General features: G+C 41.2%; 1 long non-coding RNA gene across 2 annotated transcripts in view; it reads right to left on the bottom strand.

Annotated features, from left to right (window-relative positions):
- LOC108635844 overlaps positions 1-17042 on the bottom strand; it is a 91312-nt gene that overhangs the window by 61687 nt on the left and 12583 nt on the right. Inside the window, exons 2-3 of one of the 2 annotated variants that reach the window (XR_001917965.1) lie at positions 9706-9834; positions 2057-2099 (exon numbers count right to left, since the gene is read on the bottom strand). This is a non-coding gene — a long non-coding RNA (uncharacterized LOC108635844). Of the gene's footprint in view, positions 1-2056; positions 2100-9705; positions 9835-17042 lie in introns of those variants that run through there. The other variant, XR_001917964.1, reaches the window with a different exon arrangement.

The following is a 17042-nucleotide window of genomic DNA, read 5'->3' on the forward strand; positions in this document are numbered from 1 at the left end:
CAGGGAAGCCTTGCGTGCTGCAGTTCATGGGGTTGCAAAGAGTTAGACATGACTGAGTGACTTAACGTAACTGAAGAGGCCAGAGTTCTTTCCACTTAAGACTACCTTTAACTTCCTAGTGAAGGGTGCTTTTGGAAAAATTCAAGATATGGAGAATTACTGAAGGACTTTATAATTGGGGGGATTAAAGAGAGCAATAGAAGGGTTAACTTTTGTAAAGTTTCTATTTTTTCAGTCTCACTATCAACAGAGTATTGAAAGGGTCAGTGAAATAACATCAAGTCAGTTAGCAACTGTAGCTTTAACTGGTCTGTATAATCTATCCTATATAAACTTATCTTCCAAAAGCACACCTTTGCCCATTCTTTTAATAAATATGAGTGTTTATTATGTGCAGTGCATTGTAGGAGACTTGGGAGGGGATTTAAAGCCAATCAGAAATATCTGTTTTTCCATAATAAGGAATTTGGTCTTTGTCCTGGGTTTCTGAGAGGGGAATTAAAAACTCTTGGAGTTTTCCAAATGATAAAAGTGCCTTTTTTCTTCATGGTGGGCCCCTGGACAACACCTGAGATTTTGATAAGGAGATCATTCATCGGAGGGTGGGGTCATGATGGAGAGATGAAGCATGTGATTTCAGGGTTAGGGCTTTGATCCAGGTGTTATCAACCTGATCTCCAGGAAGGAAGGGGGCTGGGGATTGAATTCAGTCATGTGACCAATGATTTAATCAATCGTGCCTCAATAATGAGACCCCAATAAAAATTTGGGGTACTCAAAATTCCAGTGAGCTTCCTGGTTGGTGAACACATCAAAGTATCCAGAGGATGACGTGTCCCAAGTCCACGCTGAGAGGACATGGAAGCTCTGTGCTCGAGCCCCTTGCCTTCTGTGTCTCTTCGTTTGGCTGGCTTATACCCTTTATAATAAAATTTATATAACCTTTATAATAAAATTGTAATCAGAAGTATAGAGCTTTCCTGAGTTTTGTGAGTCCTTCTAGTAATTAGCAAACTTGAGAGAGTTGTGGGAAATCCTGAATTTGTAGCCAGTTGGTCAGAAGTGTAGTGGCCTGGGGACCTCCTGCAGCGCAGCTGGTGTCTGAACCTGAAGGAGGGCAGTTTTGTCAAGAACCGTGCTCCTCACCCATGGAGTCTGTAGTAGTTCTCCACTGCATTGCAGCCCTGCAGCTCGCATCTTCAAACTTCACAAATTAGTAGAGGAGATAAGACATAGATGCTAATGAGAAGTAAAAACACCATGCAACAGTTACAGATGTGCTGTGGGAAACTAGAGACAGGAAAGGGAAATTGCAACTAGGGACACTAGAGGAGGGCCTGGGAGAAGGTGGCCCTGCCTGGAGCCTTAAAAGATGGGTGACAGCCATAAAAAAGAATGAAATATTACCATTTTCAGCAACATGGACAGACCTAGAGATTATCATACCAGCTGAAGGAAATCAAGCAAAGAAAGATAAGTATCTTATGAGAGCACTTATATGTAGAATCTAAAAAAAGAAGATGATACAAACCAACTTGCTTACAAAACAGAAACAGAATCACAGATGTAGGAAATTTCTGGTTACCAAAGGGGAACGGGGAGGGAGGGATAAATTAAGAGTAAGGGATTAATAGATAAACACTATATATAAAATAAACAACAAGGTTCTGCAGCTCCCTGTACAGCACAGGGAACTATATTCAATATCTTATAATAACCTATTAAGAGAAAGAATCTGAAGCTGTATGCCTGAAAATAACACAATATTGTGAATCAGCTGTAGTTTAATAAATAAAATTTTAGAAAGGAAAAAAATGATAAGTGAGATTTGGACATGCAGAAATTGTGATAATAAATGTTTAATGAGTGCTTACTCTGCATCAGGCTCTACGTGCATGCTAAGTTGCTTCAGTCTTGTCCAAAACTCTGTGGGACCTTATGGACTGCAGCCCTCCAGGCTCCTCTGTCCATGGAATTCTCCAGGCCAGAATGGCCAGGCAGCTGTTCCCTTCTCTAGGGGATCTTTGCAACCCAAGAATTGAACTCAGGTCTCCCACATGGCAGGCAGATTCTTTACCAGCTGAGCAACCAGGGAAGCCCTTGATACAAACATAAGGGGAAGGGAAAAATGTCAGGTAGGTACTTTAAGAGTTGAACCCTAAAGAAGAATGAGCATCAAAGAATTGATGCTTTTGAGTTATGGTGCTAGAGAAGACTCTTGAGAGTCCCTTGGACAGCAAGTAGATCAAATCAGTCAATCCTCCAGGAAGTCAACCCTGAATATTTGTTGGAACAACTGATGCTGAAGCTGAAGCTGAAGCTCCAATACTTTGGCCACCTGATGCAAACAGCCGACTCACTTTGAAAGATCCTTTTGCTGGGAAAGATTGAAGGAAAAAGGAGAAGGGGACAGCAGAAGATAAGATGGTTAGATAGCCTCACCGACTTAATGGACATGAATTTGAGCAAACTGTGGGAGATACTGGAGGAGAGAGGAGACTGGCATGCTATAGTCCATGGGGTCACAAAGATTTGGGCACGACTTAGCGACTGAACAACAGCAAGGTACTTTGATTGCTTGACTACGGGCTCTGAACTTGACATAGAAGGCTTTAGGGCACCAAAGGTTCTTGAGAAGAGGGATTTGTCGTGGATTCTGCGGACTTCTCTAGTTACTGCGATGAAAATGTAGGGAATTGCCCTTGAAAGCCTGGGCCACTCCTCCAAACCAAGGTGCTACTCTTCTAAAGAATGAATTGCTTTCTACCTAGTACTCAAGTTGTGCTGTATAGACTAGAGGCTCCAAGGAGGAGCCACTCATTCTCACTTTCCACCTCCCATGGCAACTGGCCAAAGGCACACCATAGGCACTTGGATATTTGTGGGATGTGTGGATATTATACCAGGTTTTACCATATCAAATTTTTGCTATTTGACTCCTTTTGGCCTAAAAAAATGGCAACTAATTATGGTTTCAATCTATTTTAAGGCACATTCTATTATATACAGAGATTGACTAACGCTAAAATTCAAGGGCACTGCTGTTAAAGGAATTAAAGGAAGTATTAGAAAATATTTAGGGACTATTGTTGAATATATATATATAAATATTATATATATGCATATGTAATATACATATGTTAGCTATTGTAGAATATGTATATATAGAGAGAAAGAGAAACTTAAAGTCCTGTCTATAGTTATTTATAGAAGAAATATTATCCAGGCAATTTGATCCTGAGGCCAAATCAGAAGCACAAATTTCATTCAAATCAGGTTTATAAACTTGACAGAAAGCTCAATACAGTAGATCAGAAATGAAAGGGGAAAAAGAGAAACAAGAAAATTGGATAAATTTTGTCCAGTAGTTGATGTCAGATATAGTGTTTCATAGAGGATTCTTTATGTGTAAGAAGAGGTCATTTTTAGCTATCTTCAACCAAGAAGTTAGGAAATTTTAATAGTTAGGTATATTTCACATTATTAAAATTTCCTAACTTCTTGGTTATAATTAAGCATATGTCACATTGGGCTTCCCTAGTAGCTCAGTGATAAAGAATCTGCCTGCAATGCAGGAGACTTGGGTTCGATCCCTGGATTGGGAAGATCCCCTGGAGGAGGGCATAGCAACCCACCCTAGTGCTCTTGCCTAGAAGATCCCATGGACAAAGGAGCCTGTCAGGCTGCAGTTCACAGGGTCACATAGTCAGACGCGATTGAAGCGACTAAGCAGCAGCATGTGTGACATTAGAAATGATGTCATCAATAAAGGAAAAAGATGAGTTGATGTCAGAGTCCCTCATAAATCCAAAGAGATCCGCCCAGCTGGGAACCCTCCCACTGACCGTGGCTGCTACCACAGAGGGTCAAGCATCAAAGTTAAGCCCCCAAGGGTCATCATTATCTGTGCAGCTCACCTAACATCAGTGAACAAGTGGCTCAGACGGAATGAGTAAAGTGTGCAGCACGCAGCCCAGGTTTTGCAGTCACCCCAAACTTCCAGCCAGGAGTTGACATGCACACAAGAATCACAATTCAAGGACAGGGGGAACTTAAAGTAGATTGAAATCCAGCTCAAAATCCTGCCCAGCAAGTCTGTCTTATTCCATATGTTTGCTTAGTTTAATTGAACAGAACATTGTAAGAGACGATTTATTTCTGAAAGCAGCTCAGACCTACTTGTTGCTTGCTGACTCTCCTGAAGCAGACCTGTGTGGGAAAGAATTTTCCTTAAGAGTCCTTTCAAAATACTCTGAACTAACTACTCAATGGAGATAATTATTTCCAAGCTAGAGGAAGTAGAAAGTCTGGACTAGATTGTGAATCACTTAACTTTTGATTTGCACACAAAGAATATTCCTGCCCAAGGTTTGAAGGTAGAGCCAAATTGAAGGGCAAGTGTTCCCCCTAAATTCAAACAATTTTGATCAAATGGCATCTTGCATTTATGAATCCCTGGGAAATTTTGTTACAAATCTCAAACGATTTAACTTTTCTAGCATCACTTGAAAACTCAGCTTCTAATCTTTAAACTTCATAAATCAGTATGGATTTTACCCCTCAGATGGTGATCTTATAAAGTGGAATGTATCATATGCTTCTTAATATAAGCCCCTTTAATAGCACCTTATGAAGATGGTAAAGCGTTTGCCTGCAATGCGGGAGACCCGAGTTCGATCCCTAGATTGGGAAGATCTCCTGGAGAAGGAAATGGCAACCCACTCCAGTGTTCTTGCCTGGAGAATCCCACGGACGGAGGGCTACAGTCTATGGGGTCACAAAGAGTCGGACTTCACTTATGAAGATCAAACTCCCACTATTGTCCCCCACCAATGTACACATACAATTGCCCTCAACCTCTGTTAATTTTTTTAGTATTTGTTTATTTGGCTACATAGGTCACTAGTGGTAAAGAACCTGCCTGCCAGTGCGGGAGACATAAGAAAAGTGAGTTCAATCACTGGGTCAGGAAGATCCCCTGGAGGGGTAAATAGCAATCCACTCTAGTATTCTTGCCTGGAGAATTCCATGGACAGAGGAGCCTGGCAGCCTACAGTCCTTGGGGCTGCAAAGAATCAGATGCGACTGAAGTGACTGAGCACCCACGGGATCTTCCTTGGGGAGGAGGACTTAGCTGGCCCTGGGGCATGTGGGATCTTAGTTCCTCAGCCAGGGATTGAACCACATGCCCTGCATTGGAAAGTGGATTCTTAACCACTAGACCACCAGGGAAGTCGTTCAACCTCTCTTTAAATCTGTTAGTTTTGTGTCCCATGGACATAGTATTACATTCTTAGTACAATTGTTCTTTTTCTCCAGGTTCTCAGGAGTTTTCTTTTAAGGGAAGAGAGATTTGGGGGATCATTTATCTGAGCTGGGGTATCTTGCAGAGTCTTGCCTGCAGTTGTTTGCAGTCATACAAAGCATGGCAGCCGCTACCAGGCACCCCAGTTGCTTACTCACGTTTTGTTCTCTCCCCTAAATTCAGCTCATCTTGCTCTAACATGAGAGAGAGACTGTTTATCTGCAAGCCCTTCTTTCTGGGAGACATCAGAAACCCTAAGGACTCATGAAAGCCACAGGGCACAGACTCATAAAAGAGAGGCCAATTCTAAGGTCTTTTAGAAGTCTCTCTCCTGATTTTCAGGCTACTGGACACCTCATTTCCTGTTCAGATTTCCAATGGGGTGGAGAGGTCTGGACAAGTGCCCTTTTCCTGGCCTTTCTAACTTTCCTCCCCCTGTTTCTCTCTGCTCCAAAGAGCTTTTCTTCTTTAGTGATAAAATAATGATATAGCCACCCTTTTGGAAGAATGCCTGGAACTCTATGAAATAACACACCCACCTCTGCACTCAGGCTCCTCACCCCTCTTATCCTCCTTCTACCATCTAATATATGTTTACTCAATGTTTTTCCTCCCTACTCTCCCAAAACTGTAAGTGGCCTGAGGGTGGGGACTTGTCTTTTACCACTCTATCCCCAGAGGCAACACACACATGTTAAAGGCAATCTATAAATATTTGTTGAATGAATGAATAAATGTGCCTAGATTGGATGATGTAAACGAAGAGAGTGAAGAACAAACTTACATAAAATAACTTTTTAAATACTTTTTCATTTAACAGTGTGATGAATATCTGGCAAATGGTTATAGAATTACTCAATGGATGTTTAAACTGTCAAGGACATTCTAGACCAATCCTTCAGTAGGGGGAAAAATGACTTTTGCTTTCAGATATATACTGCAACCTGACATTCTTTGTAGGATTTTTTTTAAAGAAATAATTTTTAGAAAAACATGTGAAACATTTTTATTTAGAACCTAGACTTCAGAGACCTATCATCAATGAATTTTGAGCTTTTCTTTCTTTGAATGCTTCAACCACCAACAATCTGATATACCACTTAAAGTAATTTAATTATCTTTCTAGAGAAGAGGCACCTTCACCAAAGATCATATGAATAGTACATATGCCTTATAAAACAATATTCTTTAAGCTACTGGCTACAGAATCATAGGTGCATGTGTTAGTTGCTCAGAGTCTTTCTGATCGCATGAACTGTAGCCTGCCATCATATGGTACTTTATAAAAGGTTCAGAACTAGCCAGAAAGCTTGTTTCTTTAAATAAAAATTAAAGAGAAGGGAAAGGGAGAAGAATATGTTACATCCTCATTTAAGCTTCCAGAATGGTTCATCTCTTATCATTTTATTTCTCCATCTATTGTCAATGTCACAGGAAAGTGTTTGATTCACTCAGGATCAAGGAATCTCTTGTTAAATCAAATGTTGCTGAGTGCATTACAAATGCAGCTCCATTCAAATTTACCAACTTATATAACCAAGGCTTCCCAGGTGGCGCAGTGGTAAAGAATCCCCTCTTCCAACGCAGGAAACATAAGAAATGCAGGTTGAGAAGATCCCCTGGAGGAGACCATGACAACCCACTCCAGTATTCTTGCCTGGAAAACTCCACAGGCAGGAGCCTGGCGGGCTACAGTCCATGGGATTGCAGAGTTGGATGCGACTGAGCACACACACATACACACACACACAGCAGGGATAACTCTGCTCTGGATTCAATTTTGCTTATTAAATATAAGTTGCTATTGGAGCTGATACTGATCCTCAGGCTTATTTCTAACCACTGATGGGATTTTGATTGTGAGATTCAATGACATCAACACTCCAAGCAGTGGAGGAAGCCTTTCACACGATGCAGAGCAGCTGTTCCAGTGTTCTGCTACTCCTGCCTGGAATTCCAACTTTCTTCTGAATTACCAGGCACCACTCGGTTGCTTTCTCCTTTATGTTTCAGTAACACTTTCACACATCTCCCTAGAGCACCTATCAGAGTGCTTTGAGATCAATAATTCACATCCAGGATCACTGCTAGCCCATAACACACCCTCGTATGAATTAGAAAAAGACACCCCGTCTCTGGAGAAGTCAGAGAAAGATAGGATAACGCCAACTATGTATTTTTATAAAGTTCCAGGGACAAATTAGGGCAGAAAGGACACTCATCTTCCCTCCTCCTGGATCCATACTTCTACCACGAAATAGGAGAGTGATCTGTCAACAACAGCATGTTTCATTGCTTAGTTCAACTGCAAGATGTATCTTGTTAACAATAGTGAGAGTTTTCCTGTAAAGACTGAATCTCTTCCAGAATAAACAGAACCTGGTCAACATTTTGTGTGAGAAAGATTTTTTTAGAGAAAAGACACGATTTTCAACTGTGTGCTCTGCAGGTTGTCAGCTATTCAGTGACCTCTCACTGTTTTAGAGCTGGTCTTCTATCTTGGGCATTCCATAAGAATGAGAGAGGAAAATGGAACAGTGCTTTCCTCTTGTGCCTGAGACCATCTAAAAATACCCTTGATCTGTTCTCCCTCCTGCACACTCTTCCAAAAGGGGAGAGGGAAGGAAAAGAGGCATGAGAAGGGCTAGAGGCATTTGTTACTGGGATCTCAACAGTATCCCCACAACACAGTCTGGAGGCATTAGACCAATGGTTGTTTTTCTCCCTGATCTTGTCCAATAATGGTGATGCCACCAATATGTAGTCTCTCTGGAGAGCCCTCTTCTAGGCAGGCTAAAGGCTCATTCTGAACAAAGAGAGGGATACAGAGCTCTTTCAGTCCCATTTTCTCAGCCAAGCTCAAGGTGCTTTGACATATACTGGTATGCATCCTAGTATGACCAGGAATGCCTCTTTGGGGGAATTTTAGGTTTTAATCCTAGAGATAATCTAGGCTTCCCTTGTGGCTCAGCTGGTAAAGAATCTGCCTGCAATGTGGGAGACCTGGGTTCGATCCCTGGGTTGGGAAGACCCCTTGGAGAAGGGAAAGGCTACCCACTCCAGTATTCTGGCGTGGAGAATTCCATGGACTGTAAAGTTCATGGGGTCACAAAGAGTCAGACACGACTGAGCGACTTTCACTTCACTTCACTAATCTATCTCAGTGTTTTCAAACTTCTTTGACTTCACCTCAGAGTAAGAAAAAGGTTCTCCTTGCAATGCTGTATACACATAACTATATGAACATAAATTTATATGAAAAGCTTCTGGAAACAATTTAGTCATGTGACATATAATGCACCCTGATATTTTCTATGCTCTTCAATTTTTTTTAAATGCTCATCATAACCCACTAGGTTGATTTCATGGTTCACTAGTGGGCTGGGGCCAACAATTTGAGAATCACTGATCTACTTTAATCCCCTCATGTTGTAGAACAGGAAATGGAAGTCAAGAAAGGTTAAGTAATTAAAATTATCTAACCTAGCTAATTATTAATGATAAACACTTTTCTTAAAAAACAATGAGCAAGTGCTATGCTAATACTGTGAGGGCTCTGTGCTGTTACAAAATATGTACGTTTTCTTTTTTAACACTAGAAAATTCAAGTCACTCAATCTCACACACAGAACATTTCAGTTGCAAACTCCAGCTATCTAGAGGACTAAGTTTTTCTACATATTTAAACACACACACACACACATACATACATATATATATATGTATACAGTGGATCTGTTTGTTTTACAAATGTTTTAAATTACATCTGCTGCTTGGCTCCAATTTTCTGGCTCATGTACACTTCCTGTCAGTGACATCTATAATCCAACAGAAAAAAACCTAAGCAACAAGTCCTTCCAGAGATCTTTAGTGAAGATTGCTTGATCAAAAAAGTAACAGTGGGCATCTTTGTGATCTCAGTTACACTAGGGCACTCTATGCAGATATGAATAAGAGTGGGCACTGCAGCTAGGATCTAGAGCCATCTACTAACAGCACAAGTCTAGAACAGCCTTAGCAAAGCTCAGCAACCTCACAGCCCATCACTCCTGGACGGTCCACCCTTAAGGGCGGCATGCATAGGAACTGCAGTTAACTCTGACTTCATTGCCTCTCTAAGAGTATTATCTCCATTAAGATGTTAGTCTTTAAAAATGAAGCCCTAAATTTCAGCAACCAGCATACTTTCCTTCAATAAGGCATGTGTGCCTTCCTGTTCCACCTATTTTTATCCTGTTTTTCTTAAAAAAAAAAAAAAAAAGCCTGCTCCAGCCAAAGCAAATAGTATCTCTCATTAGAAGCAAGATTGGTCTGCAGCCTGCCCAGAATATGGCACTGAGGATGCAGTGGGCTCGTTTTGCCCATGGGTTTTTTTTTTTTTTTTTTCATTGATACGGTACCTGTTCCCTGGTTCAGCTGATGAAAGCAGCAGTGACCTTTTCCAACAATTGGCCTCTGTCTTTACATTGGCTTTCTGCACTTGACTGTGAGCCATGAAGATCACCTTAAGGGCACCTTTCAACCTGCTCCTGTGAAATGGCAACAGAACAGAAAATGACACAGAAGTAAAGGGACACTGAGGAAGAGATATAGATCCTTTTAGCTTGTGAATGTGAAAATGTCACAAATCCCTTCTGAGCATGTTCCAGCTGAAGGCAAAAAAGCTTTGGGGTAAACATATGGACCACATGTGCAGAAGCACTGAAAATTAGGTATGAAAGTTATCTATGCAAAATTATCCCCAAATTCCTACTGTGATCATTATGAAATTACCTGGGTGTGCTGGTTTCTGGTTCACTTTTCAAGTTATGCAATTTCTTTTATAAAACCCATAGCCAACATTATATCCTCTCCCCTTGGTCTTACTTCAGCACAGCACAGTAAATGTCATGTCTCTTCCAAGCCCTAAATGCTAGACAACTGTGTAAGAAATGATTCCCTTTTGGCAGGATAGGCAGAATAAATCAGAGTGTTTGATTATAATCTTTAAAACTCAATTTTTAAAAATTGGTATGTTTCTGTACTTTCTAAGGACAGAATGTTAAACAGTGCTTACATTTGTTTTGGCAAACACATGGATGACTTTTGCAATGGGCAGTCTTCCATATCCGTATTTATGACAAATATGTCAGAATATAATCCATCCTAATGTCTATGAAGGGATCAACATTTACAAGTTATCATTTCCTTCTCATTATGTTGCTTTATTTCTTTACAAAGACAGGCATAGAAATTGCCATGAGATGGGGAATAATCAGTACTCAGAAGAAAACAGAATACCAACTCTTGTACCTGAATAGAAGGATGGTATATACGATGTTTGTTTCTTTTCTTACCTCTTCTTTGAGTGATGCAATGTAACTCACCACAATTCAATATAATCAAGGAGGTGGCATTTCGCAGGAATGCTATCATGACAGAGAGGAGGTTCTATAAGTCGGCTTTGCTACTGATAACAGTAGCAATTCAGTGACATTAAAAAAAATTAAGTACCATTTCCAAAAGGATAGTTACCTTTGAAGAAATAATATTGCCTTTGCATTGACTTTCATGCTCTAGTTCATCCCCAACAGACAGATGCAGTGAAGAGCCTGTATCCGTACTGTGAACAATATACTTCCTTTAATGTCAATCTCAGGTGAAATGAACCCAGCCAGGAAGAGGACTACAATCTTTCCAGTTTTAATCATCAATAGTTCTCCAAAAAGCAGACTTGGCTTGTTGTTATCCCAGCAAGTTGATCATTTACAAATGGATCATGTCCAAAAATTTCACTTGTATATTTGGATTATAGAGTGTCAAGTATAAGTGCTTATCTAGGCAATATAAAAATGACAGGTTCCCAGAACAGCTCATAGACATCTATTTCCTTCATGTTTTGCTGATGGTGTTGGGAGAGACAAACAAGGATGGAGGATTTGAAGAGTAGTAGTTGGCCTTGGAAAGAAAATCTGTGGCACAAGATTAAACAAAAAAAATCTTCTAATGATTTCTACCACTTCCAAAAGGGAAGGAAGGAAGGGTGGCAAAGAAAGAGGAAGGAATGGCTCTATCAGCTATGGGCCAACCAAGAAACAGCATTCTGAGTATTTTGGTTTCTTGAGAGACGAAAACACAGGGTAACTACTAGGAGGTGTTGAGGTAATTCAGAAATTAGCATCAGCAGGAAGTTACTACCATCCCTGGAATGGAGGGTCACAAAGAAAAGGTGGTATTGCCAGAATCCAGAAGCCAGATCACCCTGTGGAAGCTGGAACTACAATGGGCCTGTCCACTGGGGACTGGAGCCATGAAGGCGCTGCCATAGGCGCCGTCCGAGAAGAACCTGTGGATACAGGGAAGGACAGGAGAAATACCATGGCTTTTCCCTTTCTCCCACCATCCAGTTCCCATTGACCAAACCCAGACCGAAGCCAGCCGACACAGGATCCTGGGAAATTCAGCCTCCTGTGATGCAGAGCAGGAATGGGCAAAGAGTTGATCTGTGGGCTCACACGTCGGGGCTGGCACATTAGCCAATTAACTAAGAAGAAAAAGAAAAACTCTAATCCCAGTCTTAGCAGATTCCACAAGACGGAGTGGTGAATATTATTAGGTCTGAGAACAAGGACCGTGCATGATCTATATAAAAAGGCAAATTATGATAGAACAAAAATTACACCACCAAACACCAATATGGAGGATGTTACAAGAAAAACCATGAGAGCCGAATGAATGATCATGAGAGGGAAGAGACCATACTGGTCTGGCTGGAAGTGGTTGGGTTCTTGTTTAGAAAGAAGGAAAATCAGGATGAAACCAAGACTTCCAGGGCAGAGCAGGCACCATCTATGGAGACAAACAGGTGTTTGGTCAAACAGGTTTGGTCAAACACCACATACCTGCAATGGAAAGGTAAGTGAAACCCGGGGAAAGGAACTGGCTTCCTTGGTGGGGGAGAGGAGCAGGTGAGTGACTCATGGTCTTACCAGTATGGCCCTAGTCTAGGCTAGAAGCCATATTGTGTACTGACTCGGTGCCATCACATAGTAAAGTCTGACAGTGAATGGAGAGACAAAAAGAAGCTCTCAGGCGGCAGGGTCCACAAAGGATCTGGTTTTTAAATGGAGGAAAGAGGTAGTAGAGACCAACACCAACGGGTAAGAATCTGCACAATAAATCATCTGCCAGTCTTCACTCTTGCCACCCTCACCCCGCCCACAAACCTCCTTTCCCTCCCCACCCTCGCAGGCTGCAAGCTACTCCTGAAGGAACTGCACCTCATTGGTGTTCATAGTTCCAGGGCCCTGAACAGTGTCTGGCACAAAATAGGTGCTCACTGCACAGTGGTTAAATGAATGAATGGGCCGAGGTGCACTCTGGGTACACTGGGAGAACAGAAGAACCGCAGAGGATGACGGCAGACACTGCAGTGATGTGGCAGCGTGCTGGGCTGCTGGAAAACCCCAGCGGCAGCCAGACCAGTGTGGGCAGCTGGAGTCAGAAAATGAGATGGTTCTTTAAAGCAAATATGCTGAGTCATAAACAGCACAGGCCTATGCAAGTAGCCACAGCTGCCCAGCAAAGGACTGGAGTGCAACCGGTACACGATACGTTCCTGCCACCTAAATTCTGCCTGGCTAATTCTACAGCTCGGAGAAGGGTGGGAGCTGCCTCCCACAGGGGAGACCCACAGAGTCGGGCCAGGATGGTTACCATTGCAGTCAAACTGCATAAGGCGGCTCCTAACCTTTGCCCCGAAAAGCCTGTGCCTCTATTATTGCCTGTAGAAATGTCCCAACTACTGTAGTTTTAGGTACTGTACAGCAGCTTAAATGTTGGGATTTTTAGTGTGACTATGTCTAAGCGTCCCAGACCCTTTCCTTTTGAGGGATGCTTTAGCAGAAAAAATGGCAACATGCAATCGCTTTCTGTCTTGTATCACCTCCCCAAAACTTCTCACTTGGCGCAGGATGAGGCAGAGGCCCTTAACAAAACCAATGAGAAGTCAGTGTGACTTATTAGGCCGTTAAGAGAAAGAACCACACCTGATTTATGTTTGTGGCCTTTCCTTTCCCATTGGCAGGAATCTAGCCCAGAGCCTGTTTGTCACAGAGATTCATTGAATGAAATAATCCCTTCAGAGAAGTTATAACAATTTTCTAAATTAAATTTAGAAAGAAAGAAAGAATTAAAATTAGAAGTGTACCAAATACATCTAATTAAAACAACAATACTACCAACAACAACAATTAAAATGTATTGAACACAAACTAAGTTCCTGGAACTGTGCTAAGCTAAGGAACAGTTGACCTCCTACCCGGCAGGCTCCCCAGCCAGTCACAGAAGCTGCTGCTGGATATAATCAAAGCCTCAGTCTTCCTTTTATTGATTTATTCCCCACCTTCCACAAAAGATTTGAGGTGACCAAGAAGATACATCAAATATACATCAAAGGTACATCAAATAGGATATTTAAAGTGTTTTAGTTTCTGGGGACTGCCATAACAAAGCACCACCAGCTGGGTAACTTCAATAACAGAAATTTCTTGTCTCTCAGTTCTGGAGGCTAGAAGTGTGAGATCAGGTTTGGGCAAGGTTAGCTTCTCCTGAAGGAGCCAGGTAAGTGTCTGTTTCAGGCTTCTCTCCTTATTTTTGGTGGCCTCTTTGCTTTCAACAGTGTAACTCCATCTTCACACAGCATCCTGCTGGTGTCTGTTTCCACATTTCCCCTTTTTTATAAAGGACACCAACTATATTGGATTGGGGACCCACCCTACTCTAATATAACCTCATCTTAACTGATTATCGGAGAAGGCAATGGCACCCCACTCCAGTACTCTTGCCTGGAAAATCCCATGGACAGAGGACCCTGGTGGGCTGCAGTCCATGGGGTCGCCAAGAGTCGGACATGACTGAGAGACTTCACTTTCACTTTTCACTTTCATGCATTGGAGAAAGAAATGGCAACCCACTCCAGTGTTCTTGCCTGGAGAATCCCAGGGACGGGGGAGCCTGGTGGGCTGCTGTCTATGGGGTCGCACAGAGTCAGACACGACTGAAGCTACTTAGCAGCAGCAGCAGTAACTGATTATATCTGCAATGACCTTATTTAAAAATAAGATCACATTCTGAGGTACTGAGGGTCAAGACTTCAACATATGAATTTTGAGGGGATACAATTCAACCCTTAACAAAAAAGGGAAATGAGGAAAGCACAAGGGAATTCCCAGCAGGCAGAACACATACAGTTATCTATTCACCCTCCTAAAACTTTGCTAAATTAATTAAGTGAAAATAAAAAATTAGTAATCCGTGTGCAGAAAGAAGCTCCAGGAAAGACGACAGGACAGGAAGACGATAGGAGACAGAGAGTAGATAGCAGAAAGAAGAGATGAAACTGACCTGGCAGAAAAGAATGAAGTTACCACCCAAGGCCAATAAAATGTGAGGCATTTTATCACTCTGTGGCATTCCAGAGACCCTGTACTGGGAGACTCCAGATGCCAGGGGAGGCAGAGGTCAGGCAAGAAGCTCGACACAGATGTTGGTCTACAGTCTGGACACAGACAGACCACACAGCCAGATGACCATGTTTCCCAAATAGTCTCCTAAAAGTACCAGGAGATTTATTTTTGGAGAATTGGAAATGGAAAAGCCCAATTCAGAGGACACCAGGCTTATAAAAGGGCTGGGACAGGGAGAAGGCAAAGAGCTAAAACCAGGGGTCTTAAATGAGAGCCCATAGACCCCGTGGAAGGGTCTCAGCCCTCATCCCCTACCCAGATCTTAGAAAACCTGCAACTGGAAATACAAATACAAAAACAGGAGGCTGGAAGATTCCACACTTGAAGACCCAAATGGCATCAGGGGAATATCTTGTGATAATGATATTTAAGGTTCCCCAACAAAAGACTGTTTCCACACCTGGTTATCCTATAGTGATGCCTACCAGTCACCAATTCTTGCCCATTTATGGAATGTTAAGTGAGCTTTAAGCATCTCAGTCTTAAATACAAAAGGACAATAGGATACTAGAAGGAATGTCCAGAAATGCCTATGAAAGCTGGACATTAAATGAACAAACAAAGGTACAAAGAGGAAACAGAGGAACATAAAAGGAACCAAAAAAACATTTTTAAAAATCAGTAATTAATATCCTTTGAGAGATATGGAAGGACAGAATTTGATATAAAGAGAATAATTGGAGAATAAGGAAGGCCTCTTGGCAATTAAGAGTATGGTAGCAAATTAAAACTCGTTCAGAACATTAGAAGATAAAGATAACAAAATAAAGTAAAACAAAAGAGTTTAAAAATGGGAAAGAAGAAATAAGAAAATAAAGAGATGAAAAAAATAAAAGATCAATTTGGGAATTCTAACATCTGCATAATAGAAGTTGCCAAATAGTAGCAAGAGAGATGGGGGAAAGAAAATTATCAAATAGCAATAAGAAAAGTGCTAATAATAATGAATGAAATTTTTCTGGAACTGAAAGAAACATGTCTCCACGTAGTAATGACCCACTGAAAACCCAACATGACAAATGTAATACAAACAAGGCTCTTCATTGCTAGAGCTGAGAACAAAAGAGAAGACCTAGATGTTCCCACAAAGACAGTAGAAAGTATTGGAAAGAGAATACCCACATAGAAAGTATTGGAAAGAGAATGACATAGTAACATAGTGTAGCAGAGAGTAGTTAAGAGCATAAACTCTGGGCTTGTAACCCAACTTATTAGTTATATGACCTTGGGTAAGTTACTCGACCTCTTTTGCTTCTGTTCTCCATCTCTAAAAAAGAGATAATGCTTTAAAAAAGAATCCTTATATATGAGCTCTAAAAGATAGACCCCAGGGGGAAAGATTAATTGATATAATTGAGTATACAGAAAATATTATTGATAGGCATGCAGCAGAGACAGAGCATTGGGGGGTGTAGTTGATGAAATAAAAAATTTTTAGGCAGGAAAAGAAAGTTTTTAAACATAAAGTTCTCTCTTTGTCCATTTGAGCCTCTAACCCTCTTTTGTGTTGCACATTAACTGGATCCCCTTAGAAGTCAGAGGAATGCACACACACACACACACACACACACACACACACACACACAAAATTTTCTCCTGGCGCCAGCAACGTAACTCCTTAGCAGATAACATTCCTTTCTCAGTCCTGTAATGGGTCACACTAACCCACTACCTGCTTTGTTGGACTATGTAAACTGTCAATATGTTACGCTGATATATAATCATTTGTCTCAAAAACTTATATAACTGTGCCTTGACCTCTAACAGGCAGAACAGTCCTCAGAGATTTCTGAAAGACTATCTCCCAGATTATAATCCTCAGGTTGGTGCAAATGAAGTTTTCCATTTCTTTCTTAGATTGACTACTGATTAATTATACATTGATGGGAGCGAGTGGAATGTAAAAACACAGAAAATCAGGCTGATTAAAAAAATAGGCAGTTTCCAATTCCAGTACAAACAAAGGATGTACAAGAAAGGGGTCAGGGTAGTAGTCATAGAAGCAAATAAGATTTGTATAGGTAAAACTATATAAATGCCAACTTTTTATTTTCTTAACTAAAAATTGTGATATAACTGATTAAGGGAGATAGGGAGAAGGGAAGGGATAAAAATAGAGTGGAGAGAAAGAGAACTCAGGTCTCATTGACCAAGATGTTAAAGTCAACAGTTAATATATAAAACTGAAAATTAAAGAGACAGAGGGCAGAGGATATTATTTCTTAAAATGG

This window comes from Capra hircus, chromosome 4 (assembly GCF_001704415.2).
Source record: "Capra hircus breed San Clemente chromosome 4, ASM170441v1, whole genome shotgun sequence".
NCBI classification, from domain to species: Eukaryota; Metazoa; Chordata; class Mammalia; order Artiodactyla; family Bovidae; genus Capra; species Capra hircus.